A 27,730-nucleotide genomic window follows, 5' to 3' on the forward strand; every position below is an offset into this window, starting at 1 on the left:
TTTTTGCTCTGAAGGCTGAGGTCGTCACGGAATTAGGAAGCAAAGTAGCAGAAGAGGAAAGATTTAAGCTACAAGACGGGAAGAAAATGGCAGAAGAACTCTGGGATACGCCAGAGTAGCAAGGGACAAGAATAGGAGGGGGCCTAGAGTTTGTACTTGATGAAATTGCATTCCAGTGCAGGCTGCCGTAAGGGAACATCACTTCCACCTCGTGCGTCGGGAAGCAACAGATATCCATGCTGTACTCCCCTCCCCCACCTCCCTGTGCCACGCCGAGGGGGGCGGAGTGGCAATGCGCAGTGGTTCTGTAACCCCAACATAGATTTATACTTACGACCTGGTGTCCCTAGCCAAGAGTCGACTCAAGTACTTCTTGATCCAGCGATCCAGGACGACGACAACTATCGTAGTATCTGTTGTGAGTTTGACCCGGCCTACAAGTTCGTTGTGTTCGGGTCAGCTCGGGGCTGTTCGCTGTTGCACGCCTCCCTGTGCTCGGCCCGCTGTGTGGTATGGGCCAGTGTGTGGCAGCTGTCGCTGCGGGCTGTTTGCGAGTGCGTTCAGGAGCTGACTGTTTCAGGCCGTTCATATCTTGCTCCCTCACACTTATCGCGTGATGTTGCGTTATCCGCGAATACTCCTATGGGACAGTTAATGTGATTAATCCGTTTAACAGCATCGCGGAGGTGAGTCATTAAAATTACAATTTAAGAAAAAGTAAATGTTTAAGGTTTCTGAAATATCACCTCTGAAGTTTTACTCCTTTTTAAGAAATTATGGTCATTGAAGTAGTCAGTTTTCGAAATTAATAGTTTAGGCACAATTTGACGACGATTCTCTTCACAGTGTATCATTTTTTTGCCGTTTCATTTCTCAATGAAACTTCACCATTTCATTCAATTCAGCAGTAACATTTTTCTTGGGGGTCGGTATGTTATTTATGGTTGTGTTACGAGTAATGTCTTTGGGAAATCTAATTTATTAGTTTAACTGTTGATAATATTGCAGGATCATGCTGACAGTAATCACAACTTTCTATCAATTCTGCTCTCCTCTACCGATTAAATTAACGGCGTAAAAGTTTGTATTAATTTTAATCTGCCAATTCTTCAAAATCTGAGTTAGGAAACCTTACTGAAAAATAAGAGATTGGAATTTAAGAAATGTTTTATTGGTGTAGATGGTGGATACTGTCAAATTGGGTCATAAAGAAGGAGAATGCGGACTGCGATGCTCTGATATTCTCTTCCGAAAACGGCAACGAAGGGTCGGGTTTCGTAGATGGTGAGAACATATTGACTACGTTAGCTACTTTTCTGAAGAAGGACCCCGCGCTGTTGAATTGGGCACACTTCCAGTATGAAAGTTCTAATAAAATATCGGCCAATTTAAACCAAATTTCAATGTATTTTTTAATCGGTATAATGGGGAAAGAATTTCACAAGTTTTTAACTTGTTAAAGTTTTAGGGCGGTACCGTATTTCTAACAAACCTAATTTAATTCTTGATTGATGATGTTTTACAACTAAGTGTAACATGTTTGGTATGACAGCGATAAATTATATGTACAACCGGCTTTAATGTTGTGGAACACGCCATTTCTCTCACGGGCTGTATTTCTGAAATTCGTCTGATTCTCAGAATAAACAGCGAATATTTTCGGAAACACAACTGACTTATCTTCGTTACATGAATGCGGTGTGTTCTACTGTAAATAGCAATCAGATTTTATTTATTATTTAAATTAGCTTAAAGCTTGATAGGATTAATAATATAGAGTTTTTTTTCATCTTATCACTTAAATTACAATAAAACTTCTTTAATGCAAGAATAACCATTGCAAAATAATCGAACTGCAGGATATAAAAATGATGTAAGATTTGAGGCTTTCACGGCGGTGACTATGAAGAAAGCAGTCTTCTGGGATTTGGCACCGTGTATATGTGGTGTTAACCGACGTTTCGGAGGAACGTATCGCCTCCATCTTCAGGGTAGAAGAAAAGATTTCTTATATTTTTTCTTCTACCCTGAAGATGGAGGCGATACGTTCCTCCGAAACGTCGGTTAACACCACATATACACGGTGCCAAATCCCAGAAGACTGCTTTCTTCAATAAAAATTATGTGTGTGTACATCTGTACCCCGAACGGGATTCCGTCTCGCGAACCCATTGTAGAGATCCGTCGACTAATGATAACTCCAAGGCGAATATAATTTTAATCTGTGATAAAATTGAACTGAAACAGGTGCCCATTGCTAGAAAAAGGGTTGCGTGTTGTCTGCCTGGCCAATGTAACTCCCTGGAGGGAGGGACCACAATAACACCATGCTACTAAGGGGCGCAGCATACAAACCGTCGGCCATTGCGCAGAGACAGGCATTCGTTCTTTATGATACAACTGATAAAATTAAGACAATAAAAGAGGATTTTGGAAGTCAATATATTTTTATCAGTTAAGCCTACATTTATTCCTTCTGAGTCCACAATATCACAGTGTTTGCTGCGCTGCATTCGTTTGGTTCTTTTATGGATACAGATACTATTGCTCGTACTCACCACACGTGACTGATGAGGGAAGTCATTTAATTTTGTATAATTTAGGCTACTCAGTCCTTACTCCTGTTTAGTTCTCTGCAGTCTCTTCATATGGGGCTGTACGGATTCGAGGATTTAAACATTTCTTTCTCCTACTCCGTAGTGTGTATATATATATATATCTGAATGCGTTGGAGTAGCTCCAGAATTTTTCTGGAGATTCTCGGTTCACATCGTGGACACGACGCCGGCTATCCTGACTATGGGTTTCTTGGGCTTACTCAGTCACTCCAGGCAAATGTTGGGACAGTACCTGAATGAAGCCACGATCTCTTCCTTACAAACCCTTTCCACTTCTATGTACACACTTAAATCCTACAATTCTAAACTGTATAGTCTAGATAGGGCGTTGCAATATAACCCCGCAAACAATTTTATTTGTTTCCCTTTCGCGTTTTTTTTCTGCCTTTTCCTTTTAAGAACCATGTCATTCACCAGTGATGGTCTCTGGGAAGCCAGTCTATTTATTTGTATAAGTAAAATTGGATGCTCTTAGTCAAATGCGAAGCGAAGCAAAGCAGTTTCCCAAACCAGTAACCTCATACTTTTCAACCAACGAAAAATTACATGACCTATTTACGCTTATCATATCATGCCGTGAAAGTGCTTTGTGACAGCGTATCGAGACTTGTAAGATGAATGCGGTTATGGATTTTATGTTTTCCCATACTTAAAGAGAAATGTCAGCGAATATACCGCATCGTGCAGTCAAACTTCCACGGAATAAAGATGTATGACTTTCAAAGCAATTTACTCTAAGCATTTCAGGTGTGGAACGACTGTACTGAAATGTCCATTACGTTGCAAAAGGGAAACTTGTATACTTACCGACCGCTGTACTCATACAAATGTAATACAATATTTGTTTATTTAATGACACATCATCTTCAAGGAACACTCTTTAAATATGTAATTTTCGATATTTTATGAATGTTATTCTTCATAATGAATATCTTGGTAAGAAAAAAGAAAGACATTTGTGACTCCTTCTTTTGAATATACCTTTTTAGTTAAATTATTGGCCGATCACAGCTGGCGCGCGGTCTAAGGCGTGAACTGTCTTCGCTCATTCGAATTCTGGGATCGTAGGTTCGAATCTCACTCCAGGCATTGATATGTGTTGTGAGTTTATTCTGTGCTTATGCTGTCCTGTGTGTTGGTAGCGGCCTTGCAACAAACTGATCACTCGTCCAAGGAGTCCTACAGACTGTATATAGGATGAAGAAACTGAAAAGGCGACCAAGGCCTAACAAAAGGGCTGTAGAGCCACGGATAGATAGGTAAATGGATGAATACGTTTCTTGCTTTGTACAGAGGGTTGTGGTGCAATCATGTAGTATACGTTGTGAATTATAATTCTCTGTGTTTGTCTTACAAATATATGCAAGCATTAAAATTCCCTCCTTCAACATACCAGTTTCTTCCACATGGCTTCTACATATATTGCAGGAACAAAACAAATATTCCTCTTCGTTACAGTGCTAACCACTGGGGTAGACCGAAGCAGTTTCGGTACATTCTTCAGGCTACGGCTCTCCGAAGTTATTGCGCAATTAGGGGCGCATTGCGCAGTTGGCATTAAAAGCTCCTCACAGATTATTCAATAATGGAACGATAGGTAATATTATGAGATTTGGTACATGGAATGTTAGAGTATGTTTAGGGCAGGTTCGCTCAGGGCAGTGGCAGAGGAAATCTTAAAATATAAGTTAGATTTAGCAGGAGTACAGGAGGTCAGATGGGATGGAGGTGGCATCGCACCAGCAGGAGACTTTACATTTTTCTATGGAAAGGGGAATGAAAATCATGAATCAGGTACTGTTTTTTTCGTACATAAGAGAATCGTATCAGCAGTTAAGAAGGTAGAGGTCGTTAGTGATAGGATATCATTTGAATGTTCACCTCCCACAGACACAAAGGACAGATTCTATGAAGAACTAGAACACGTACACAGTGTGTCCAGGTTCTGTTAGGACTGTGTTCATTAAAATACAGGACGTGAATTATTTTCAAAATTTCACTCTTTTTATTCAAAATAGTCTCCTTCTGAATCAGTACATAGCTGGAATTGATTGAGAAGTTTTCGAAAACAGTCACTGTACTCCCTTTGTGGAATCGCATTTAAAACTGCGGCACATTCACTTTGGATGTCCTGGATGGTGTCGTGACGGTCTCCTTTCATAGTCAGCTTAACTTTTGGGAACAACCAGAAATCTGCTGGAGCCAAATCTGGCGAATAGGGAGGACGATCAAGGACTGTGATCCCTTTTCTGGCCAAAACATCGCGCATATCTTCGATTTGTGGGGTGGGACATTGTCGTGGAGGAGAGACCAGGAACCTTGCTCTAGATATTCCTGTCGAATTCGAAGAAATCTCGCCCATAAACAATTGAGGACTCCGAGATAATAATCAGAATTAACTGTTTGACCTTCTGGCAGAAATTCCTTGTGAATGTGTCTTTACTCGACTCTTTTGCATGGGCACTTTCTTTGGTTTCGGTTTCTTTGGGCTCAACCTCAGAGGCTAATATTGAAAACACCATGTCTCGTCACCAGTGACAATTGATTTTGTAAATTTTATATCACTTTTGGCCGACCGTAACATGTTTTTGCGGTGTTCCAGTCTGGCATGTTTTTCATCGCCTGACAGCGCGTGCGGTACAAACCGAGTAAAGACCTTCCGTTTGCCAAAATCCTCGCTCAAAATATGATGCACAGTACTTTTTCGTACTCCTCACACCTCCATGAGTCATGCAGAAACACATCTGTCTGATGCAAGGAATTCGGTCACTCTTTCACATTTCCTTCAGTGCGAGTTTTTCTCGGCTTTAATACAGGTGGAGCGTTTTCATTGGCCTCCCTGCCGTCACGAAATATAGCATACCATCGAAAAATGTTCGAGCGACTCTAACAATCACTACCATACACACTTTCCATCATTTCGTACTCTTCTCCGGCTGTTTTGTCTAACTTCAAACAAAATTTGATCTTGGCTCTGTGTTCAACCGCCATTTTCCGACGAGCGTCAGACAAGTACTGTTACATTCAAGGTCAGAACACATGATGCAGGGATTATAGACAGCCACAGCTGAAACTTCAAGAATCTTAACGCCACAACTCGCCAACAGATGGCATTGCAAGGCAAAATTAAAAAAAAATGAGTCCTAACGGATCCTGGACACTACTGTGTATTTGATAAATTCCTGAGGTACCCCATGAAAATTTTGTTAGGAGATTTCAATGCCAAAGTAGGGAGGGAAGACATTTTCAAACCAACGACTGGGAATGAGAGTTTGCATGAAATTAGTAATGATAATGGAGTTAGAGTAGTAAACTTTGCCATATCAAAAAATCTTACTGTCACAAGTACAATGTTCCCACATCGTAACATCCATGAATTTATTTGGACTTCTGCTGACGGGGAGATACACAATCAGATCGATCATAATTTCATAGATAGGAGACGGCACTCAAGTATACTTGATGTCCGATCATTCAGGGCAGCAGATTTTGATACTGACCACTACCTGGTGGTGGCAAAGTTTAGGGAAAGACTGGCAGTGAGCAAAATAAAAACGCACAGAGTTCATATGGAGGGGTTCAATGTAAAGAAATTAAACAAAGTAGAGGGTAAAGAGCAGTATTGTGTTGAAATCTCAAATAGGTTCGCAGCCTTTGAAAACTTGGTCACTGAGGTGAATGTTAATAAAACTTGGGAAACTATTAGAGAGAATATAAAAATATCTGCCAAAGAGAGTCTAGGTTATTATGAACCGAGGGAACATAAACCATGGTTCGATGAATGTTTCTCAGAATTACTAGACCAAAGAAAACAAGCCAAACTGCAATAGTTACAGGATCCAAGCGAAATACATAGGGATAATCTGAACAATATAACATGTGAAACCAGCAGACATTTCAGGAACAAAAAGAGAGAATATCTGAAAGACAAAATTATGAGCTTGCAATGCACAGTAAGAACAAAAACATTAGAGACCTGTATAGAGGAATAAATGACTTTAAGAGGGGTTACCAACCTAGAAGTAACTTAGAGAAGGATGAGAATGGTGATTTGCCTGCAGATTCCCACAACATTTCGAATAGGTGGAGGAACTACTTCTCTCACTTATAGAATGTACATAGGGTCAGTGATGTTAGGCAGACAGAAGTGTATACAGCTGAGCCGTTAATACCTGATCACAGCCCTTTTGAGGTTGGAAGTGCTATTGTAAAATTGAAAAGGTATAAATCACCAGGTAGTGATCAAATTCCGGCAGAATTTATTCATGCAGGAGACGAAATATTACGTTCTAAGATCAACAATCTAATTACTTCTATTTGGCATAAGGAAAAATTGCCTAACCAGTGGAAGGAGTCTATTATTGTACCAGTTCACAAGAAGGGTGATAAAGCTGACTGTAGTAATTATCGGGGGATATCACTGCTATCAACTTCATATTAAATTTTGTCCAACATTCTTCTCTCAAGGTTAAGTTCATATATAGATGAAATTATTGGGGATCATCAGTGTGGGTTTCGACGTAACAGATCAAATCTTGTGCATTCGTCATATATTGGAGAAAAATGGGAGTACAATGAGACAGTACATCAGCTATTCATAGAGTTGAAGAACGCCTATGATTCCGTTCGGAGGGAAGCATTGTATAATATTCTGATAGAGTTTGGGATACCCATGAAACTAGTTAGGTTGATTAAAATGTGCTTAAACGATACGTATAGTAAAGTCCGTGTAGGTAAACATTTGTCTGATAAATTTCCTATCCAGAATGGTCTAAAACAAGGAGATGCTTTATCGCCACTCCTTTTCAACTTTGCTTTAGAATATGCAATTAGGAAGGTCCAGGGAAACCAGGTCAGACTGAAACTAAATGGGACACATCAGCTGTTGATCTATGCCGATGATGTGAATCTACTGGGTGATAATGTAGATACCATAAAGAAAAACACACAAATTTTAATTGACGCAAGTAAAGAGGTTGCTCTAGAACTAAACACAGAGGAAACTAAGTATATGTTGCTGTCTCGTCACCAAAATGCAGGGCAAAATCATGACATAAAGATAGGAAACAGATGTTTTGAAAATGTGACACAGTTCAGATATTTGGGAACGATGGTAACAAATCAAAACCTGATTGAGGAGGAAATTAAGAGGAGATTGAACTCGGACAATCTTGCTACCATTCAGCCCAGAAACTTTTGTCCTCTCGTCTGCTGTCCAAAAACATAAAATTTAGAATATACAAAATTATAATTTTGCCTGTTGTTCTTTATGGGCGTGAAACTTGGTCCCCGACATTATGGGAGGAACATAGACTGAGGGTGTTTGAGAACAGGGCGTTGAGGAGAATATTTGGACCGAAGAGAGATGAAGTGACAGGAGGTTGGAGAAAACTACGTAGTACATATTGAGGAGCTTCATAACTTGTACTCTTCTCCAAGTATAATTAGAATGATGAAGTCAAGGAGGATGAGGTGGGCAGGGCATGTAGCACGAATGGAGGAGACGAGGAATGCATATAGGATATTGGTGGGAAAGCCAGAAGGAAGGAGACCGCAGGAAGACCAAGGCGTAGGTGGGTGGATAATATTACAATAGATCTTAGAGAGATAGGATAGGATGATATGTATTGGATTGATCTGGCTTAGGATAGGGACCAGTGGAAGGCTCTTGCGAACACGGCAAAAATATTTGGGTTGCATAAAATGTTGGGAAATTTTTGGGTAGCTGCGGATTTGGTTTCTCAAGACGGGCTCAGCTCCATAAGTAAGTAAGTAAGTAAGTAAGTAATAAATTCTATATTTGGACTATTTTGTTGATACTGCATCTAAGTGCCTTTCATTTAGGTGTGATGTGGGTGGAAGTAATTCGTATTCTGTGCTCTTATATTACTTAGCTACCAGTGGTGTACTTCACATTTCAGCCGCTGAAGAAAGAGTTAGCGCTGCGTATTGGATATATTGAACAGGAGGCTACCTGGCTACCAGAATCAGCCTGCACTTTGAGACGAAGAGGCATTTTCATTCCTGTGCCAGTAACTGAACCTATGTTTTCGGTTCCGTACCAGTCTCTAAATCTTGGTGGTTCATAAAAACACACAACTGATTTTATAGAATATTTTTTTAAACACCAAAGTACAGAATAAATTAAAGATAAAATGAGAGTTGAAAACTCAGGGAAACTCAATTAGGTGTAATGTCATAACATTAGCACCGTTCCCTTGGAAACCAAGGATCCCGCGAATTTTTGTAACTTTGTTTTTATTTGATCCACATAGCGCGTTGTTTACTGACACGCCAAGAAAAAGTTATACTACATATATCCCCTATATTAAGTTTAGAGGAAAATTCGGTCCACAGTATTTTAATCTGTGTGTACTTGTATGTATCAGTGTTAAAGGAAATTTAATCCCGGCTCCGGCTCCACCTGGGTGTTGAAGGCGAATTGTTACCGTTGAATGTGTTCGGCCAGAGATCCCTTTTGAATGCCAACCCTGGGAGTGTTCAGTGCAACTAAGACTCACAAACACTGTGTCGCAGTGAATAGACCTGTAGTATGGATGTTCACTGTTGTACACTCACGTTAATTAAAATAGCAACAATGAAAGAAACATGCAGTGGGTAAAGTCAGAAGGGCATTTCGCTTCAATGAAACTTGACTGAGCTCTGTTTCAAACTACATGAGCTGCAGTATACCCGGCGGGTTTCTGAAAGATAAATCGGTATAAGCTGTTATTTTCTTGTGTTCATTTAGAAATAGAAGACGTTGTTAACATAAACTTTTATAATTTTATAAAAAATATTTGTTTTTACCTATGGACTTCTATGTTAGAATTTTTTTAATGTTATCCTGATGCTTGGGAGAAATTTGAGACCATAAACAGCATTTCAAATTCTGTGTCGGTTATATAATTACTTTATTTTACTGCGCTGTTTCGCTTGTTTCTCACGTAAACTTTAATTGCCGCTAGTAAAGAGATTAGGCTAGATTAGGTTAGGTTAGGTTATGTTAGGTTAGGTTACTTTATTTTACTGCGCTCTTTCGCTTGTTTCTCAAGTAAACTTTAATTGACGCAAGTAAGGAGGTTGCTCTAGAATTAAACACAGAGAAAACTAATTATATGTTGCTGTCTCCCCACCAAAATACAGGGCAAAATCAGGACATAAAGCTAGGAAACAGATGTTTTGAAAATGTGGCGCAGTTCAGATATTTGGGAACGACGATAACAGGTCGAAACCTGATTCAGGAGGAAATTAAGAGGAGATTGAACTCGGGTAATGTATGCTACCATCCAGTCCAGAACCTTTTGTCTTCTCGTCTGTTGTCCAGAAACATATAAATTAGAATATACGAAACTATAATTTTGCCTGTGGTTCTGTATGGGTGGGTAACTTGATCTCTGACATTAAGAGAGGAAAATAGACTGAGTGTGTTTGAGAACAGGGTGCTGAGGAGAATATTTGGACCGAAGAGAGATTTAGCGACCTAAGGTTTGGAGAAAACTGCATAATGAGGAGCTTCATAACTTGTACTCTTCTCCGAGTATAATTAGAATGATCAAGTCAAGGAGGATGAGGTGAGCAGGGCATGCAGCACGAATGGGGAGACGAGGAATGCATATAGGCTACTGGTGGGAAAGCCAGAAGGAAAGAGACCACTGGGAAGACCAAGGCGTAGGTATGTGAACAACATTAATATTGATTTTAGAGAGAGAGAGAGAGAGAGAATGGGATGGTATGGATTGGATTGTTATGGCTCAGGATAGTGACTAGTGGAGGGCTCTTTTGAACACGGTAATGAACCTTCGGGTTCCATCAAATGCTGGGAAATTCTTGAGTAGTTGCAGAATTGGCCGCTCCTCAAGAAGGGCTCAAATCCATGAATAAGTAAGTAAGTAATTTTGCCTGTATTCAGTTTCACGTTTCCAGGACAGTGTGAGCCATTTAAATCATAGTCTTAAGTTGACTGGTTTGTGTAACTTAATGTATCAACTGCGTAGGTTATTTAGAGTGGAATTAAGTCACAGAATGATTATGCGCGGTGGAAGAGAATGGATTTGAGATGGAAATTTTACAGTGTTTCGAGATATTGTCTAGGAACTTTCACGGAGGAAATGAGAATAATGCGAAAGGCGTCTGTGAGCGCAGTCGGCGTACCTATCGACAGCCAAACCACATACCTCTGTGTTAACTGTACGTTAACCACCTTTCTCTTGTGATTGACATTTTTCATTTTCAGTAATTCGGAGAATTAGTAATTCTTCTCTTTTCTACCTTCATGGATTAGGCTCTTTGTCCTATGCACATTCAGAATTAATTCCGAAATGTGAAACTTATAGACAGACAGACAGTGGGAGCCGGGATAGCGCATTCGGTATAACGACTGGCTAGGAGCCGAACTAAGGAGGGTCAAGAATTTTTCTCTTATCCACGTCGTCCAGAAGGCACTGGGGTCCACCCAGCCTCCTATCCAATGGGTACCTGGAGCTATTTCTGTTGAGGTAAAGCAGTTGGCGCGTGAACTTGACCACTCAACTCCACCCAGGGCCGAGGTCAAGAAAATGTGGCTCTATACATCCGCTCTACCATATGCCGTCATGGCATACTGTTTAATTAGCTAATCACAGGGACAACTTTGCCCTTACTTATACTGTTGGTAGAACTCTTTGAACCGGTGATCAACCCTGTCCCCCGTCCAAGGATTCCTGCCCACTCTGTACAGGATTAGGAAATTGGAAAAGCGACCAAGGGTCGTAGAAACGTAGGTAGGTAGATGGATAGATAAAGAGATAGCTAGATAGATCAACCCTGTTGCAAGGCCGCTGCCTATATAAGAAAGCACAAACGCAGAATAAACGCAGACATCCATGCCAGGAGCAGGAGTGGAACCCGCGATCCCAGTGGTTGAGCGGGCGAAGACATTCAGTGCCTTAGACCGCGCGGCTACTGTGATCGGAGTATTTAGTAATTCAAGTAGTAAAATAGATTTTCAAAAGAAAACGCATTGAATTTTTATTCGTTGTATCAAACTGCATTAAATCATTAAGTAGGTACGTCCCGATTTTCAATTTCAACTGTGTCTGTTGTAGAATGGAGCACAAACTTTCTGAAAACTCTCTCTGTGTCCATCATCAGGACATTTTTTATTGGTCTTTGTTGTTATTACAGTAGATCTGGTATTTACGGTTTAATTTTTGCTGTTGCAAAATTCAGTGCCCAAAAAGTCTGAATAGCAAAGAACAAGCGAATTTCCATTGCTAGGCAACGACTCGATAAACAAGTTACCGCGACAACAGATTCCTGGTAAGCAGTCAGTCGCTAGGTCACGCAACAATTCTGACAACAGAAGAAGTGTTTTCAATGTGATCCGCGCCATGCCCAGTGCTAGGCAGCAAAACTATTAAAACGTCGACAGTAATAAGTGTTTTCTATGCGTGGTCCCTTCCGAAGGTTTATAGCGGACAACAAAGGTCGTTTGCAAGTAGTAACAGCTGAGGAACCGTGAATCGAGGACACGAAGCCGTCTTGGAGAAGAGTTGAGAATGTACAAGGATGAGAATGGTGCATGCTCGTAGTGAATTGTGAAGATTAGTTGAGTACAGATTAGGACAGAGAAGTACAGAATGGTTGAAGACGAAATAACAGGAAGACTTCGTAGTAATTTGAAGTGATAGTTTTGTGTTGAGACCCGTTGCCAGGAGAAGACTAGGGGAAAGGAGAATCCCAGTGCGTGCTCAGCGGTGAACTGAATGTGTATGGAATAGCCTTGGCGCTATAATTCATTTTTATTAGGAGAACTTGTGACCGAGGTGCAACTAAATCCAATCATCCGATCTAGAGCCCGTTATTTTCGTCACGCGCACCCACCTACATGTGTCAATGTTGTTGACGAACATCATCTTATATCGTGTGAAGCCGTGAATATACCAAGTTCTGGAGGAACCTGCTGGCTTCATTTTTAGATCAGGGTAAATCCATTTCGTGCAGGATTCTACCCTGTTTTGAAGAAGGAGGCAGCAGTTCCGTTCGAAACATTGCTAACTTTCTACCAGACTGAATAATGTCACGCCCGAAAACAACAAGTCTTCATATTCGTGAAGTGGGGGCCTCAAGTCCCACATGACTTTAGTTATTTCACGAATATTTTATACCGAAATTTAATCCAGAAATTATTTCCTTTTGGTCATGCTGCGTGCCCGACGTGTTCGTTAAATTCCTGCGGTTTCTACATGCGATCATTCTTTCTGTGAATTATTTTTAAGGAAAGTACGAGTAATTCATATTTTAATTCGAACCAACACATTTCCGCGTGTGATTAAAAAGGAGTTTCGAAATTGACCTAAAATTGCAAGTGAAATCTTACGCCAAATCTGGAACAACTCTACAGAATTCTAGTTATAATCACGGTATATTATTTGCATATTATAATTATGTTGATTTTAAACCTGAGATAATGTATCCGTTAAATCATGAAACAGCTGTAAACATCAGTTTTGAAAATTGTAATGACACGTAATATCTTCTGTCAGTACCATGAGATGGCAGTCAGTGCAGTGTGTATACATTAAGGTGTCTGTTTGACGCAGTTTGACGGCTAACATTTTCATTTTTTTGGTAATAACTGCGTACAGTTGAGTTGAAGTTTACAGCATTAGAATTTCTTAATATAGATTTCGAACAAACAGACCTACAAGAAAATGTCTTGTTGCTACTTCGATGTTAACAACATTTTAAACATTTTCCACCTTATAAACATGATGTATCTATTTGCAACAAATAATATTCGTCTGTATACACAGTCTTTGGCATGTAAGAGTTTATAAGTGCAAGAAGCCCAATAAATATAATCATAACAGAACGAGTAATTTAAATTGTCCCAAAATAAAGAAGTAAAAAGAATAACAATTAAAAATTAGAAAAAATAACAAAACCACTTATCTCTGACTATTCTGTGTATAAAAGTGGAATATTCCTTGTTCTTTATCCGAAATTTCAATCTGCAAGTAAGTTGCAAACATGCAAGGCTGGGGTAAATAGTTCTTGAAATTGATGAAGAGGGCTGATGGCAATGTGATTTTTGACTAATTGCAGTTTTAATTATGAGAACATAAAGAATCCACATTTTTTTCTCAGAATACATTTCAGCTGCGTGTTTCAGCTTACATTCCTTATATCGAAAAAGTGAAGACAAACTTACGTGTTCACCATACGGTATCTGTATATCTAGGTGACCCCCATATCAACTTTTGCATGGAGAACCAATCTTTATGAAACTTGGCGTATATCATGGCACCAGAATCCATCTGAACTGCGTACTTCATCAATACCTCATATCAGTCTGTGTATCCCCTAACTTTAGGCAAGGGCTCGGCAAAACAGCTAACGCGGCAACCAATACACGCGCAACAGTAGAAGTATTGTAGGCGTCTCTCTCTAAACACTCCGCATTGTAACAAAGGGAAGTAGGCGATTAGGTCCTAAAATTTCTTGTCTTTAAATACACTTTATTGTCACATTCGTGCTTGGTGTTAGGCTCGGCTCCGAGACATGCAGAGCATCGAATGATACATGACTTTCCCCTATAACAATTTTGTCTTTACACCTCAGCTGTATGCCAGCCTTCACATCGGCGCATAACGGCTGAAAAGAAAACGATGTATGTTTTAAGTACGTATATCTGTCGTAGCATCATGAGACCTAGGCGTGGAGTCTTGCTCCTTAATGTATGCAACGAGGAAGATTGTTGACAATATTATATTTAAGCATTCTGTTGCACTCTACACGAAAAATGATACGGACGGGGTTTGTATCATTTATCGAAGATTGTTGAGGTAGGAAATATGCAATTATTTTCAGTCTGCGAATCTATGCAGATATGCGGCTTCTTAGAATACGGGACAAACGGACGCGGTTGCTCTACAATCAGTTAGTTTGCCATTTTGTTGCAAACAGAAAATATTCGGTGATGAAATTAAAATCTCATATTTCCCAGTCCGTTTAGTACATTTGTCGAACTTATCTGACTTAGAGGCCAATAAACCACGAATTAAACTGTGGAGTAGGTTTACAGGCTATTTTTTGATTCGCAGAATAAATGCTGCCATTCCAGCAGCCTACAACAAATTAATTGTGACAAAATAAATGCACGTTTATCTTGAACGTTAATTTCAGAAGTTATAATCGTTTAAATGTATGGGGTCAAACATGTTCATTCCTCTCACACAAAAGGAATTAATTGTGAGTTATTTAAGACTATGACTGACCGCCTCTGTGGTCTAGTGGTTCCTGGCTACAGGTCCAGAGCGCGCCATTGCTCAAGCGGTTAGTCGCTGGCTTCCCACCGCGGCGGCCCGGGTTCGATCCCGGGTATGGTCAAGTGGGATTTGTAGTGGAAATAGTGGCGCTGGGGCAGGTTTTCTCAGAGTACTTCGGTTTCCCCTGCCAATCTTCATTCCACCAATTGCTCTATAATGACCCTCACCTATCATCTGGGGCTGGTAGAATAGGCCAGAAGTGGCCGCAGTACAAGGGAATTAGTCCCACCTCACAAGAAATACAAGAATTCAGATCTAGAGGTCAGGGTTCGATTCCCGGCGCTGCCAGATTTTCCGAGAAGTAATGAGTCTAGAACGGGGTCCACTCAGCCTCGTGAGGATAATTGAGGAGCTATTTCGAGGAAATAGCGGTTCCGGTCTAGAAAATCGAAATTAACGGCCGTGGGGATTCGTTGGCTGACCACGCAACACCCTCTATCCGCTAAAGTTGTCACTAACTTCGCCGACAAGCGGCGGTCGCTCGGTCGGTATAGTTCGCTTGTGGACTAAACCTACGGAGTTTGTTTTGTTTTTGTTTAAGGCTATGAATATGAAGGTAGCACAAAATGAATGAAACTAATTTTAGCCTATTTTCCTTATTAAGAGATAAACATAGACTTGCATGATCACCTTGCTGTATTTGTGTCCGCGTGTCTCCATGTGCATCCTTCGCCTTCAACTTTTGAATGCCTGAACCGATCTTTATAAAACTTGATAAGTATATCATGCCACCCGAGCCCATCTCAACGACTCACTTCATAAATATTTCCTTCAGTAATTCTAAAATTACAGCCATATAAATTGCTGATGCGAAACCTTAATTTTGCTTGAACATCTATACCAATCTTCATGAAATTTTGTATGTATATGATGCCACCTTAGTCCATCTTAAAGGCATAATGCATATATCACTTCCATCAGTAATTCCGACGTTACAACCATCCATATTACACAGGCGAATTCTTAATACTGCTTGAACGCCTGTAACAATCTTCATGAAACTTAGAAAGTAAATCATAATCAATTTATTCACTTGAATGGCGTACATCATGACTCCTCCCATCAGAAACACCAATATTGTCGCCTCTCAGATTTCTGAGAAAAACTTTAATATTTCCTGAAACTTGGTATGTATATATCATGTCACCTGAGGCCATCTCAACGGTGTACTTTATAAATTATGCCCATCAATAATACCAACACTGCAGCAACCCAAATTGTATTGTTCTATTGACTGTATTACGTATACATTCTAAAGTTTTCTTTCTGCTTTTCATATCAGATACTCAAATTACAGTGAAAGGAAAGTAGGCGCTTAGTTCTTCCCAGAACTTGTTCTGTTTCGTCTCTTGACCGTACTACATTTTCACGTTCTCCTGGCCATCCTTCAAATATTTGCTCTGAATTTGTATCTTACTGTGTTTCTTTTCTTCTTCTACTACTTTTCTCGTTCTTCGTTTTCTCCTCTCCCATTTCATTTCTACTTTGAGTCTGTGGTGATTTCTTTTGACAGACATGGATAGTAAAGAGAGGAAGAGAGAGGACTGCGTGATTGCGCAGGATATGCTATTTAAACTCATGCATGTTTTAGTGCGATTTGAAATAATGTCTTAGCTCACGGTGTTAGCGCTCAGAGTTTAAAAGGGATATAGTTTTTTTCTTTTTCACCCAATATGAAAGAGTTTTTTTTTAGTTCGTGTGGTCGAATGAAGAATTGTGTTCATGATATTTGTGGAAAAATGTTTGGAACGTGTGCACTTAGAAGATGGTGAAAGAGATCGGGGTATGATGATAAAGCTGATAGTAGGAAACCAGGCTGTGAAGATGTGAGTAGGCCTATCTCAGTATCGTGTTCTCTTTCGGACTTTGACATAAGTGGTCCCTGTCACACGAGAGTCAGTATGGGTTAAAATATTTTGATTATTCCACTAGGTTTTACTTCCTTTCTATGCAAAATCGTTATTTGAAAAAAATAAACTCTGTTTTGCAACTTCAATGAGCAAGTACACTTAATAGCATGTACGGAGCTATGAAATTAATCAGCTGATGTGTGCAAGGTACGTGCTTAACTTCAACTGCTTCAAAGCAATTGTAAATAGACTTTAATTTCATATGATGGAAAAAGTAGCACATACTTGACTTCTTTTGGCTTATTTTGGACTTCATCCAATTGAGCTAGTCTCAATCACTGGTCCAGTGATTGAGACCAGCTCTTTCTAACGAGCCCAACTGAATAGGTTTATCCTTCTCTACCCACCTGAAGACGGAGACACATCCAGTCTCCGAAACGTCGTGCTCTTTTGTGTTTCATATACCAGACGATGGATGAAGTCCAGAACAAGCCAAGAGAAGTACAGTATACACCATCGTCAGAATCCTTTCAAGTCTATCCAGCATATACTTCGTTCTGAATTTAAAACTTTCTCAGTGGGGTCCGCATAAACTACTATTTGGGCTGAAGTAAATAAGGAAAGCGTTTCTTCTCTCTTTCCTTCTATATCCTATAAGGGGCTTGGTATCGGTAAAAAATTTCATTCGCATCCTTAGCCAAGATTTTCTATATAGCATCTATATTCTCTATGTATATAGCGAAGTTGCGAACGGGCGTGTGACAGCGAAACTTTATGCTTACTCTGCGAGTGATTCGATTCGAATTGGGCCCATAAATTTTACAGTTTCATCTCCAGTGCTTTGAGCGTGAATATTACTTTTGTCAGATTCGTTATATCGTTACACATGCATTCGGTTGGCCTAGTGGTTAGGCAGAGAACAGTATGTCTAGTTTAGCTACTTCAAGTCAAGGGAATATGGCAATATATCAGGGACAATGGCATGCTGCTCCTCTTGTCCCATTTATCCGTGATCACCTCTAATACGTTACTTTAAGGTTTTCTGCGTTGTCTGTATTTTTATTTTATGCTTTATTCTTTCAATCGTAAGCAGTCAAGCAAAAAATAATGGTAATCCCCAGTTCCTCCTTTCCGTTGCTCAGTCTGCAAATGTGGGTATGGTTAGTGTTCGACTGATCGGCTTCTGCCAATTAAAATATTTCTTCAGAACCAAGTTTCCTCTCAAACATACGTATTTTGAAGCAAATCTTGAATATAAACGTAATGAATTTTCAGAATTTCTGACTCTGTCCATCGTCCGGTATTGTAGTTTTTGATAAATTATCACAATTGTTATTGCATATTTTTCTGTTACCTCCTAGTTCAATAGCTGTAGTATATGACATGGGTTTCTCAGTGATTGAGGTTAGCTGTTTTTAAAGGATCCAATATAGTACGTGTTTCCATTTTACCTGAGGATGGAAGCACATCCAGTTTCCGAAGATTTGTGTTTTCGCGATGGACAAAGTTTGAAAAGCCAGTAATTCTGAGCGCTATGCACATCCTCGAAACCCTTTAGAACCGAAAAGTTTTCTTTATGAAGAGGCGTAACATTCTGGTTTAGGTTGAGAAGTGCGCTGTCTGTACGTTAGAAAGACGCAGCAGGGAATATTTTTTTTTTCGGTAATGAATAACTTTTAAAATTTCAGAACAGTGCCTACCTACTGATATCAACATAGGGATATCATCTATATCATTTGATATTCTTGTGACCATAATAAGGAGATCTGGTAATTAGCCAAAAATTAATAACGGTCTAGCGAACTCCTCCGATCCCCCTTGCAGCACCGTGCAACTTGGCGTCAACCTTGCGTTTCGGTGCAATATATTGCCACAGTCTACAGGGCGGAAGAGTAAGCGAAGCAAGAAACCAGTGGAAAGCAGCAGCAAATCAACTGAAATACTAAGGACTTCGAATGCATTGCGGCCGGAACCTCGATCGGTCCTTGTTGTCTTGGTATCGAGCCTTGTCTCTCTTCCTACCCACACTGCAGCATGCAGCCAGTCTGGACCTCGTATGCTCTGATTTTTAAGAGAATGTGAGAAATCTTGGTAATGATGAAGATTGCGCTAGGGTCAGAAGCAATAACTACACGGATGCAGTTACTACTGGGCCCTCAGGTGAGGGGCGTTTGTTTGGCTGTCATCTGTGTGACATAAATGAATCAAAATCCAACCCCTACAGGCAAAGAGTGGTGTCCCGGAGGGAGGTATCCATCGGTATACGTCGGGTAAATGTTTTGGTAGGCGTAACTGACTTCGGACAGTCCCTTGTAGTGCGGCCACTTCTGCCCTATTGTACCAGCCCCAGATGATAGGTGAGGGTGATTGTGGAGCAATTGGTGGAATGAAGATTGGCAGGGGAAACCGAATTACTCGGAGAAAACCTGCCCCAGCGCCACTTTGTCCACCACAAATCTCACTTGACCAGACCCGGGATCGAACCCGGGCTGCCGGGGTGGGTGCCAGCGACTAACCGCTTGAGCCAAAGCGCGGCCCAAGTGGATAGTCATTTATAAGAGAATGAATCCTTACGTACTTAATATTCGGAAATGACCTCACCATTTATTCCGAATTTACATTATAACAAGACTATCTGCAGTTGTTTGTTGTGGCAATATGCTACAAGCCGGAAGGTCGCGGGATCGAATCCTGATGAGGTCGATTTATTTCAGTTGACCTAATTCTTTCAGCCGCACTATGACCCTGGGGTCGACTCAGAGTCTAACAGAAATGAGTACGAGGAATATTCCTGGGGGTAAAGGGCTGCCGGCACATAAGGCTGACAAATTTCCGCCATCTGTGAGCCGATTGTCTAGAAAATGTGGGAACTTTAACTTCTCACAACCCTATGGGCCTCCATGGCCCGTTACGGGGATACCTTTACTTTATCTGCAGTTGAAGTAGTGTCGTTAAAGAACTTGATCAAAATATATTTCAACCTATGACATCAATGCGATCAAAATTTTCCTCTTATCTTTGTTTCCCCTTTGGAGGTGTGTACTACTAATAAGAAAATTTTAACTGTTTAAACATTTTTTAAAAGCATAATTCTGCATTGTATATAATATTCTTTTATTTTCTTTTCCTGGTTCATGAGGGAATTTCTATTTCAAGATTTGGCACGATATAGTGCAGAACTTTAAGAGATCCGGCGCAAGCATGTACATTAAAGAAACAGTAATCCTGATCTGCTCGTGCTCCTGTGGATGAGAGGTGCGGCAACATGCGCTACGCCGCCACACGAACTCATAAGATGGCCGTTTCCCTTCCGCGTGTAAATGTGTCCTGCCACCTTCCTGAAGGAGAGACCGGAAAATTTGTATTTGCCAGAGCGGCGAGAATATATTTCATTTGCCATAATTTACCCCTGTGGCTAAATTTCCCTCCTATTGGCATAGGTTTAATATCAGCACAATGAATTTGAAACGAAATATGGAAATAGATGGGTTATACTCAATTCTTACTTTTGCTCGAAAATTGTGGTCTGCGTGCTATTACCATTGCAAATTTAATAGACGATATAAAATTCCAACAAGATCCCACAAGAAGTGAGGTACTTTCCTGACTAAGAATAAGAGGAAAATTCTTTCTTGCAAGTGAAAATAAAGTAGAAAGTGGCTTCCCTTTTGCTCGTTTAAAGTCAGCTAGTTTCACCTGGAAATTTATGAAATTTACCCCAAAGTACTTTTTGATTATTTGGTGAGCCGGAACTCTGGATGAGATTGTTTATGAAGTCTTGATTATAAGACGAATATATGATCTATAATATTAGTGATATACGTATTTATATATTTATACATCTCGCAGTGCAACCAACGTCGAAGGGTAGAATCCGTCTTGATGAGCGTATTGTAGCTCAGATAGTTGAGAAAATCTTCGCCGTTTCAGGAACCTGAAAGTTCATTACCGTGTTCACAATAGCCGAAGTTCCTTCAGTGTTCTGTGTTTAAGTGTGATAGTCAAAACTCGTCTAATAAAATATATAAACATGAATGTAAGAGACAGTCCGTCTGCATGAAAACCGTACAAATAAACAATTTCATTTAGATAATTCGATTATATTTTCTCTTCAGTAAGCCTCGAGGACATTTGGGGGCATGAAGCTACAGGCCCACCATTCTTGACCTCTGTTCTACATGGAGGTGAGTGGTCAGCTTCACACCCTGGCCGCTTTAACCTCTGCGAGGAAACCCCTGGTACCAAATGGACAGCGATTGACAGTGAATGTTAACATTTATTCGATTTTTTGTTGTTGCACGTTTGTGAATCGTGAACAGACGCTTGAAATGGCAGTCCAGTGGAGTCTGGATGAGGCGGGAAACGTGGCCTGGCTGGAGAAGTGTCAAGCTGTCACTGAAGATACCGTACGAGGCACTGTTTGCATAAAAAGCGTTTGCAAACCAATCCTCATACAATTACTAATTTCATTGATCACCCTGTTTATGTACACATTTTTAAACATAAAATTTCTATTACCGTTAATTTAAGAACATGAAAATTATGACAGAACAAGTGCATGAAATACCCGTATTTTGGTTTCGCGACAGTAGCTGAAGAAGCAATTTAACGCAACTTATAGCTATTGTGCTACACATTTATTAGCTCTTAGTGAATGCTTACCTGTCTCTCAATGAGACAAGCGTCTGCGTATGAAGAAAGTAGTCTTCTGGGATTTGGCACAGTGTATATGTGGTGTTAACCGACGTTTCGGAGGAACGTAACGTACCGTGAGAACCGGTAAAAGCAGACTGCTTTTACCGGTTCTCACGGTCTCTTCGCTTGCAGATTTCTTATATTTTTTCTTCTACCTTGAAGATGGAGGCGATACGTTCCTCCGAAACGTCGGTTAACACCACATATACACGGTGTCAAATCCCAGAAGACTGCTTTCTTCATAGTCACCGCCGTGAAAGCCTCAAATCTTACATAAGCGTCTGCGTATTCTGCTTCAGATGAACCGTTCATTAAATTCAGTCTTTCACGAACCCTGTAAGTAGCTTAGACGATGCAGTTCCGTGTATTGTAAATGCAAGATAATATTCTGTTGGTGTCTTGTTCGAGCCCCAGACTGGTTACCATCTGCCTTGAATGAAATTTATCGTGGTATTCCTATGGTCTCTCAAACGAACGATGGAAAATACTTTGAAATAGACCAATGTAGTCGCCTTAAAAATGTCTGCTCATTTATGATTCCATTTCAATTTTACTTAACAGTACACAACCCTAAAGTCGAAATAACGCCTGTAAGGAACATAAAATCGATCATTCAGTCGGTATATACGTGTATATATATCTGTATGCCGTTATTACTTGTACTTACAGACTGCATTGCTATATATTGTATGTTGCGAATTGCAGCTTCATAAGGGAGATCACAAAGCAGCACTCCTTTGAAACTTAATTATAAAGACTTTATATGAATATAGGTGAATGGCGTAATTATGTAAAAGTGCAATTCATATTCAGATCGTGTTAACCTAGCCATAAATATCTATTTCACGTTCAAATATAATATAACATAGACCTGATAGTGAATCACAGGAATACCATGTCCATATGAGACACTTTTTATGCTTAGAATTGTGGCAGTGCCTACTTACAAATCTAGAAATCTCAACATCTTTAGAATCAAAACTGAATGGTAAAAACTGGAAGAAAAATAAAAACGCGACATTATATGCTAACATTTTATGTAGAGCAAGACCGTAAGATCAGATTAGTCTTGAGTTTAAAATGGTTTCTGTTATTTTATAGAATAAAGTAAAATTAAGATTTATTTATTGATCTATTATTGAATTATTTGACTCTATTTAAGCTATATCTTGTGTAGTTTATGTAGCGTCCGTTAATATCTTTTTTATCTTATGCATATTTGTTCTCCTGGCCCGTGAAGTTTAAATTAGATCCTCGTCATTAAACGAGATATGTGACTGGAATTTTTGGATGGGGAATTGACCCGCTTTAAGGTCTGTACCTACACAAGACAGAACACACAAACGTGAATATGTATTCATGCCTCTAGTGGAGTCTGAAGGCACGAGTCCAGGAACCGAGAAGTAGTCGGTTCGCTTCTTGGACTCTGAAAAATCTAGATTAATTCGTTAAGCTAATTTAAATCACAGCAAGCAAATAATACATAATTCTTAATTTTTATTTACGATCAGCATAAATGCTAGGATCACTTCCTCCGTCTTGAGGGTTTCCTTTTTCCTCTTTCTTTTTTCCCGTTTTAGCTTTTTTTACTTAATTTGAAAAAAAATAAAAGTAGGCTTTTGCAATCTCCACGCTGTCTTCGTGTCTGTGAATCCCCCCCCCCCCTCCCCATTAACTTTTGAACGCCTAAACTAGTCTTTAGGAAACTTGGTATGCACATCATGGCACCTGAGTCCATCTAAATGACGTAATATATAAATCCCTCCCACCAGCCTGTGTCTGTATCTGTATCCTTGCTATCGTTGCTAGGCAATGACTCGGTAAAATGTATCCTTCCTTTCAATGCTAGGTAACGGCTCAGTAAACACGTTCCCGCAGCAATGAATATACACGTAACAATAGAAGAAATGTTAGGTGCGTGTTTTTATGGATCTGTTTGTGTGTCCCCCTATCGTTGCTAGGTTACATCTTGGTAAAGACTTTACCACAGCAACGACGAGTTGTTGGAGGAGTCATTTTCTATGCGGTCCGTGTTATATCAAACAAAGTAGGCTACTGGTTCTTCCCAAAACTTCCAGTTTCTTTAATTTTTCACTCTTCTGAAGTTAGGATCACGCTTTATCTGACATGAAAGAAATGTCTAAAGGTTTTCGCTGTATTATTTTTCAATGTATATTTCTTAATTTCAAATATACTGTGTTAAAAATTGCCTCGTAATACACTATTAAAATTCAGGAGTGCATGTATCGAAATCATATTTTTATGCATGTAAAGGAACGGCATATGTTTAAGCTATGTGTTTTTGACATCGCAAACCCCAGAACTTGATTCTTGCTGACGATGCAGCTATACTGAGACTTCAAAACTAGTCGTGTAACAGCACAAAGCAAGCGAAGTGTCTAATTTCTAATTTTAAATTAATTGAATTACAAGTTGTCTTGAATACAGTCTAGTTATTTTCTCAGATACATCACATGAGTTCTTACCAAGTACAGACCCCGCATTGAGAAATACATTGCACCGAATGTGACATCATCTCTATTTCTTTAGTTTTCTTTTGTACTTTCTTCAGTTCCTTAATGGCATTTCTGTTCTCCTTCCCCACAGGTATCAGGTAGTTTTGAAGTAGCCTGTTCTGCGTTCGAGGCGAATTCATGTTGCCATGTGTGACTGAACGACGCCCTACTTCGATACTGTCTCGCTTAGAATATAGGTTATACTAATTCACAAATGAGATGATGATAGTATTGAGTATATAGAGGGGGTGGGTTTCTCCCATGCACTTAGGCCAGTTATTGGTCCATTGTGCGTCCCCCTTTTAATTTTTACTCTCTCCATACCCTAACGGTACTGGTGCTCGCTATTAGTCCCTTTCTGTCAGAGAGGTCCCCCCTCCTCTGGCAGTGGTACCTAATACTTCCCCATCTACCGGAGGCATTGGAAACTACTTTGGGCGGGAAAATTTTTGCCAAATTTAGCTCAGAAGTCTCCTAGAGAAACGAGGTTCTTTTACGTGCCGTATAGATCAATTGAAAAAATCCAGTGACTTCATCGGGACTTGAACCCGCGACCATCCGGCTTGTAGCATAGTGGCTCAACCAACTACGCTACCACGTGCCCCTAATTTGAGTAATATTCTAGCTAAACTTATGAATACACCGAAAGAGAACTAAACTACTAACAAACTGTCTAACCGAATAACATTGAACGAATGAACAGACCGATAAACTTGATAATTCATCCGACTGGAAGTCGAATTGCAGTGCCACATTCTTTGCTGCATATATTGATACATTCTGATAAAATTATGTGTTTTCTCACTCGATTATAATATTATAGAGTAGGTTAATTCAGAATATAATATACTGTGTCATACTGCATGTATTACAGGAACAGCTTAATCAGTGAAGTGACTGGATTACTTAACGGACGACTGGGGTTCGTTCATCGTCGATTTTTTTAAACAAAACTGCCATATATAGAAAGACATTAGTGGGCCCGTCCGTCATGATATGAAGAGAGTGTTGAACCCTTTTCCCCAGAGATAAAGAGAGCAAACATTGATTCTAACCGCTCATCTTTGTTTAGCACAGAGGTTCGTAATGTGTGGATGTTGACTTCTATAGCTTCTGTACGTCTTCATGGCAAAACGTTTCTCCACAGTGTGGCTTCATGTTTATAGATGTTAATGTCGTATTTTGCGCACTAAACCTCATTACATTATCGTTATTATTTGACCAAGCCTTACTGTGCTAGGGATTAAAATTAACACGACAGCAACGATTGAAATCTCATTGTAATTTACTGTGAATATTAATAAAATATAATAATCTGTTAGTCGAAATATCCAGTAATTTACATTTTGACTGTGTCCATTCTAAGTGCAGGGGCACGCGGTAGCGTAGTTGGTTGAAACACTATGCTACAAGCAGGAAGGTCGCGGGTTCGAGTCCCGATGAAGTGAAATTTTTAAAACTGACCTAATCCCTCCAGCCGCACTATGGCCCTGGGGTCGACTCAGCCTCTAACAGAAATAGTACCAGGAATCTTCCTGGTGGACAAAGGGCGGGCGGCACGTAAGCCTGACAACCTTACCGCCATCTTTGAGCCGATTTTCTAGATAATGTGGGACCCTCAACGTCTCACAAACCTATGGGCCTCCATTACCTGTTACAGGGATAGGTTCTTCTATACAATTCTAAGCGCATTGTATTTGCTCTCCTAATTCAATGATGCATAAAGTTATTTTGTTGTTTAAAGTAAACTGTTATGCAGCGTCTCATTCACTCGAATGTGTTGTTATTTACATTTTATAATTGTTGTTATTCTATTGAATGAGAACTGTTATTAGTGATTTTAAACACATTTATACGAAATAACTAAAATGATGCAACTGGTGAGGCAGCGAAATAATAAACTGCACCGAGAGGCAGAGATGTACCTTGTCTGGGATTGTGTCCAGCGAAATAATAAACTGCACCGAGAGGCAGAGATGTACCTTGTCTGGGATTGTGTCCGTGGAAATTTACGTGAAAGCACGAGGCTATGCAGGCAGGTTATCGATTATCAAGTGCAGCAGATACCTGCTTTAATAAATAATACTAAAATGTCGAAAGTAACAAAATTTATGGCTTTATTAATTTTGTTTCAATGCACGGATTTCTTTCCTGTCCTCTGTACACTCTGACTGTACCTGGTCTCAATGTGTAGACAGATATGTAGATGTTAAAGCTGCTCATTTTGCACTTATATTACATGGGCCTAAAAGACAATAACATTTATGCCTTGAGGAAAAGAACCGTGAGATGTAAGGTTTCGTTTAGTGGGGTTGAGCTTAGTTTACTTTATTGAGATAAGCTTCGTTACAAACCTAGAACTCTGTAAGATTTGAGGCTTTCACGGCGGTGACTATGAAGAAAGCAGTCTTCTGGGATTTGGCACCGTGTATATGTGGTGTTAACCGACGTTTCGGAGGAACGTATCGCCTCCATCTTCAGGGTAGGAGGAAAAATATAAGAAACCCGCAGGCGAAGAGACCGTGAGAACCTGTAAAAGCCGGTGAGAAACCAAATTTCACACCCATACAAGACAAGAGACAGAATTATAGTTTTATATATTGAGTTTCTGCTTTTAGGCGTTTCTGTGAATTCAGTATCAGTACTTTTATTCCTGTCAGTATGGAAGTCTGGAACAGTTACACTGCATTTTACATGCTGATCGCTTCTCGGACAGATTTGGATAATGATACTTCGCAGTGGCCACTGATACATATGTATCACGGAGAACAGGTGTTTGCGTAATCATCGCATAGCTGCTGACGTCACCATATGGGATCCGTTTCAGCTCTGCAGGGAATGTTTTTCAGTGGGAATAACGGCTTACACTTCATGGTTTCAGCCGTAGATACTTGTGATAATAATACGAACACGGGAGCTGATGTTTCAGGGCGGAACAAGCCCTCAAGCGTTATCAGAGAGCATATAATGAATCCTAATGTTTATCATTGAAAAGAATCGTATTGCATAATAATTAGAATAGCATTGTAACGGGAAAAGGTCGAATTTTTCTAATTTTAGCTCTGTTTTACTGTGGCTGGGATTGCGATCATAGAAACTAGTAACTATAACGAGGAGCAATTAGCAACCAGCTTTCACGTGCTTGGTGTAATAAAATCACTGCAATATGATATCGATTTGCTGACAGTAACGAGTGTAACTCGATACACGTTTGTTCATGATAAAGAGATGTTTGTGTGTGGGGGGGGGGTGCAGTCAACCTGAACCGTGATAATGGATTCAGATGATTGATTTGGGCAGTAAACGAAGGATATTTATTTCATAGTTTCACAACTTTTATCACTTAAAAAATTAGGAAATGCTTTCGAGGTATTTATGCGATTTTCTTTATTTTCCGTGCCTTTGCTTTTCTCAAAATCCCGCGTATGCAGTTTAATTTTAGGAGGAGATCTCCATAAATTAAGGAAATTTAATCGATCTTATTAGAGCCATTTGAGGTAAAATAACAATTTCATGCCTGGAGGCTATTTGTGACCTTATTTGTGGAGTTAGAACGTCCATATTCATCGGCCAACGATGTCTGTGAGAAACTTTTAAGTACTAAACATGATTAAAAGTCATAAAACCCTACAAGCACTAACAAGGCGCATGCATACATACATACATACATACATACACACATGCGTTCGTATGTACTTACGTTTAGGAAGACAGATGACATTCCAAAATTAGTTTTTCTA

At 39.9% G+C, this 27,730-nt stretch overlaps 1 long non-coding RNA gene across 1 annotated transcript in view; it reads left to right on the top strand.

Annotated features, from left to right (window-relative positions):
* The first annotated feature begins 375 nt into the window (after window positions 1-375).
* Window positions 376-27,730, top strand: part of LOC111866084 — a 174,972-nt gene continuing 147,617 nt past the window's right edge. Inside the window, exon 1 of the long non-coding RNA XR_002843091.2 lies at window positions 376-686. This is a non-coding gene — a long non-coding RNA (uncharacterized LOC111866084). The remainder of the gene's footprint in view (window positions 687-27,730) is intronic.

This window comes from Cryptotermes secundus, unplaced genomic scaffold (genome assembly GCF_002891405.2).
Source record: "Cryptotermes secundus unplaced genomic scaffold, Csec_1.0 scaffold318, whole genome shotgun sequence".
Classification (NCBI taxonomy): domain Eukaryota; kingdom Metazoa; phylum Arthropoda; class Insecta; order Blattodea; family Kalotermitidae; genus Cryptotermes; species Cryptotermes secundus.